The sequence below is a fragment of the Phacochoerus africanus genome, chromosome 1, assembly GCF_016906955.1.
Source record: "Phacochoerus africanus isolate WHEZ1 chromosome 1, ROS_Pafr_v1, whole genome shotgun sequence".
Lineage (NCBI taxonomy): Eukaryota > Metazoa > Chordata > Mammalia > Artiodactyla > Suidae > Phacochoerus > Phacochoerus africanus.
The window spans coordinates 188,851,351-188,856,283 of NC_062544.1; positions in this window are offsets into that span (position 1 = coordinate 188,851,351).

Here is a 4,933-nt window from a genome sequence, read left to right on the forward strand (position 1 = left end):
GCGGCGGCGACGTTGTTGTCATGACGACCGCGCGCGTGCGCCAGCCCCACCCCCGGAAGGCGGGCAAACTGCGCCTGGAGCAGACCCACCCTTGGAACTTGGGACCTTGGGACCTTGGGACCTTGATCGCTGGCCCTAGCCAGTGGAGCCGACCTCTGCCAATACACGCTTGGCTCCTGAGGCCTAACTGAGCAGGCAGTGCCCGCGGATGCTATGGAGGCTCTTTGGTCACCCCGTCTGGGTCCTGGTCACCTGTCCTGGGTTAAAGACACACTAAAGGAGAGCACCTCCGCTCCTTTGCGGAGAAGTTTTTGAAGTTTAGAGGCACGGCTGCTGGGTCAGGATACAAAGACAATTATGACACAGTACGCTCCCCCAAAGTGTGCACATACCTGCGGAGGCCAGGTGCAAAAGCAGAGTGGCACTAGCACGGAAAGGGCACAGAGCTAAGGGAACATAAAGGGGCTTGTAGGTTGGCCTTGTGGAGGGGTGGTGGCATCAGGAAGGGCTCCTTGGAGGAGGTATCATCCTGACTGACCCGGGTGAACCTGCCAGAGAGTAGAACTGCCTTGTGCTTTTTGGAGACGTGCAGGTATTTGGGGGCTGCTCAGATGAGCACAGACTCGTGTATGTGTGTGTGTGTGTGTGTGTGTGTGTGTGTCTTGGGCATCCTCTAATAAACACAGATGTTCTGGGTGTGTGTGTGTGTGTGTGTGTGTGTGTGTGTGTGTCTTGGGCATCCTCTAATAAGCACAGCTGTTCTGGGCAGGGCGTTGGACACTCTCACATGAGGAACAGCTGGTAGAGAATGGGTTTGACACCACCTAGGGAAGATGGGGTCTGAAGCTGCCCAGGAGGAATGAGAAGGAGACAGAACCCAGTGATAGTTACAGTAACATGGTCAGGATTTGGTACATGGGCCCCAGGAGAGAAGAAGAGAAAGGAGGGAAGGAAAGACCCTGTTTGGGCCATAGATCAAAGAGAAGGAAATGGAAGGGCCCTGCAGAGGACTCTGGAGCTAGAGACTCATTGCCTGAGAAAAGGTAGGAGGAAGATGCTCATGGTGAAAACAGGCCATTTATGAAAACAGTTCAAAAGTGAAAAACAAAATGTCTGAGTCCTCTCTCTCTCCTGCCACCCCACCAGGCAATTCCACTCCACTGCCAAGAAACTGGGCCAGGCAAAGCAGAGGTCTCTTGAATCTCTATGTAGCCCACAGATGTTAAGCATAATGAGAAGTATTTCTTCATATTAAACATGATGATGGTAGAAAAGACAATTATATTTTCATTTATCTCATGTGCTACCAACAAAGTGGAGAGGTAGCCTGAAATATTAAAGTGTGAGTGTAGGTACAATTCAGCAACTGCCCTTCCCTATCCCTCCCTTAAATTATTCTGAGTTAAGAAAATAGGGGAAACTCCATATGCCGCGGGAGCGGCCCAAAGAAATAGCAAAAAGACAAAAAAAAAAAAAAGAAAGAAAGAAAAGAAAAAGAAAATAGGGGAAAGTAAAAAGAGGTTGAGGATTCATTAATTGCTGCCCCAGGAGAAGGGAAGACTATTCTCCCATGGGAGCAAGAAGGGCAGAATCAGACGTTTGTTCTAGAGAGTGACTAACAAACAGGGTTGGGACAGAATAAAAGAAAAACAGCTGTGCTTTAACCACACAAATGGCACCTACCTTATCTGCCATAGCAAAACAAAACCAAAAACAGTATTTACACAGAACTGCAGCCCACAGTGTCAAAACGTGTATCAAATAGAATGGCCAAAAACAAACCAACCAAATGTTTAACTCATTTCCATTAGAACATTTCTCATTACCCCCAGTGATTTCCAGATATGGAAGAGGGATGTAGTTTGGAAAAAACAATCCCTGATTGGGAGGTAGGGAGCAGGAGAGAAGGATATTGCCGAACTGGCTTCCAGGAAACTGAGTGGATTTACTGCGTGTTTATGTGTCAAGAACCAAGAGAAAGAGAGAGAGAGAGAGAGAGTGCGAGCAAGAGAGTGAGCGAGCTAATTTAAATCTGAGCTTGCTAGAAGTCAGAACCAAAGAGAATAGGTAAGGTTATTGTCCTTCTACTTCATCCCTCTGTATCCTCTGGAACTGGTTCCAGGACCCACTCTAATACCAACATTTTGGATGCTCAAGTCTCTTATATAAAAGGCATAGTATTTGCACCTAAGCTGTGCAAAGTTATCCCTATACTACTTATAATAACTAATACAATGTAAATGCTATGTAAACAGTTGTAAATACAATGGAAATTTATGTAAATTGTTGCACTTTGCAAATTCAAGTTTTTTTTTTCCTTTTTTTTATTACTCAAATGAATTTATCAAATCTGTAACTGTATAATGATCACAGGATTTCCATCCCACAGCCCAGGCACATCCCCCCACCCCCCAAACTGTCTCCTCCAGATACCATAAGTTTTTCAATGTCTGTGAGTTAGCATCTGTTCTGCAAAGAAGTTCAGTCTGTCCTTTTTTCAGATTCCACATGTCAGTGAAAGCATTGGATGTTGGTGTCTCATTGTATGGCTGACTTCACTTAGTATGATAGTTTCTAGGTCCATCCATGTTGCTAAAAATTCCGGTATTTCGTTCTTTTTGATGAATGAGTAATATTCCATTGTGTATATGTACCACCTCTTCTGGATCCACTCCTCTGTCGATGGACATTTAGGTTGTTTCCATGTCTTGGCTATTGTAAATAGTGCTGCAGTGAACACTGGAGTCCATGTGTCTTTGCGAGTCATGGTTTTCTCTGGATAGATGCCCAGGAGTGGGATTGCTGGATCAAATGGTAGTTCTATGTTTAGTTTTCTGAGGCATCTCCATACTGCTTTCCACAGTGGTTGCACCAATTTACAATCCCACCAGTGGTGTACTAGTGTTCTTTTTTCTCCACACCCTCTCCAGCACTTATTGTTTGTAGCCTTTTGGATGATGGCCATTCTGGCTGGTGTAAGGTGGTACCTCAGAGTGGCTTTGATTTGCATTTCTTGAATAATGAGTAATGTTGAATATGTTTTCATGTGTTTTTTGGCCATCTGTATGTCTTCTTTGGAGAACTGTCTGTTTAGATCTTCTGCCCATTTTTGGATGGGGTTGTTTGTTTTTTTGGTATGGAGCTACAGAAGGTGTGTATAAATTTTGGAGATGAATCCCTTGTCAGTCGATTCACTTGCAAAGATTTTCTCCCATTCTGTGGGTTGTCTTTTTGTGTTGTTTAGGGTTTCCTTTGCTGTGCAGAAACTTTTAAGTTTGATTAGGTCCCATTTGTTTATTTTTCTTTTTATTGTCAATACTCTGAGAAGGATCTGAGAAGATGTTGCTGTCATTTATGACAGAGAGTGTTTGGCCTATGTTTTCCTCTAGGAGTTTGATAGTGTCTGGTCTTATATCTAGGTCTTTAATCCATTTGGAGTTTATTTTTGTGTATGGTGTTAGGGAGTGTTCTAATTTCATTCTTTTCCAGTTTTCCCAGCACCACTTATTGAACAAGATGTCCTTTCTCCATTGTATAGTCTTGCTTCCTTTGTCATAGATGAGTTGGCTGTAGGTGCGTGGGTTGAATTCTGGGCTTTCTATCCTGTTCCACTGATCTATAGTTCTGTCTTTGTGCCAGTACCATGCAGTTTTGATGACTGTTGCTTTGTAGTATAGTCTGAAGTCCAGGAGCCTCATTCCTCCAGCTCAATTTTTCTTTTTCAAGATGTCTTTGGCCATTCTGGGTCTTTTGTACTTCCAAACAAACTTTAAAATATTTTGTTCGAGTTCTGTGAAAAATGTCCTTGGTAATTTGATAGGGATTGCATTGAATCTGTAGATTGCCTTAGGTGGTATAGTCATTTTGATAATATTGACTCTTCCAATCCACGAGCATGGTATATCTTTCCATCTATTTGTGTCTTCTTTGATTTCTTTCATCAGTGGCTTGTAGTTTTCAGAGTACAGGTCTTTTGTCTCTTTAGGTAGGTTTACTCCTAGGTATTTTATTCTTTTGGATGTGATGGTAAATGGGATTGCTTCCCTAGCTTCCTTTTCTGCTTTTTCATTGTTAGCATATAGAAATGCTATCAATTTCTGTGTATTGATTTTGTATCCTGCAACTTTGCCAAATTCATGGATAAGCTCTAACAGTTTTCCGGTAGAGTCTTTAGGATTCTCTAGGTATAGTATCATGTCATCTGCAAATAGGGATAGTTTTACTTCTTCCTTTCCAATTTGGATTCCTTTTATTTCTTTTTCTCCTCTGATTGCTGTGGCTAGGACTTCCAAAACTATGTTGAAGAGTAGTGGCAAGAGCAGACATCCTTGTCTTGTTCCTGATCTCAGTGGGAATTCTTTCAGCTTTTCACCATTGAGAATGATGTTTGCTGTGGGTTTGTCATATATGGCCTTTATCATGTTGAGATAGGTTCCTGTTATGCCCACTTTCTGAAGGGTTTTTATCAGAAGTGGGTGTTGGATTTTGTCAAAGGCTTTTTCTGCGTCTATTGAGAGGATCATATGGTTTCTATTCTTCAGTTTGTTAATGTGATGTATCACACTGATGGATTTGCAGATATTGAAGAACCCTTGCATCCCTGGGATAAATCCCACTTGATCATGATGTACAATCCTTTTAATGTATTGTTGGATGCAGGTTGCCAGTATTTTTTTTTTTTTTTTGAGTATTTTTGCATCGATGTTCATCAGTGAAATTGGCCTGTGGTTTTCTTTTCTTGTGGTATCTTTGTCTGGTTTTGGTACCAGGGTGATGGTGGCCTCATAGAATGAGTTTGGGAGTGTCCCTTCCTCTGCAGTTTTTTGAAATAGTCTCAGAAGAAGAGGTGTTAGCTCTTCTCTAAATGTTTGATAGAATTCGCCTGGGAAGCCATCCTGTCCTGGACTTTTGTTTGTTGGAAGTTTTTTAACCA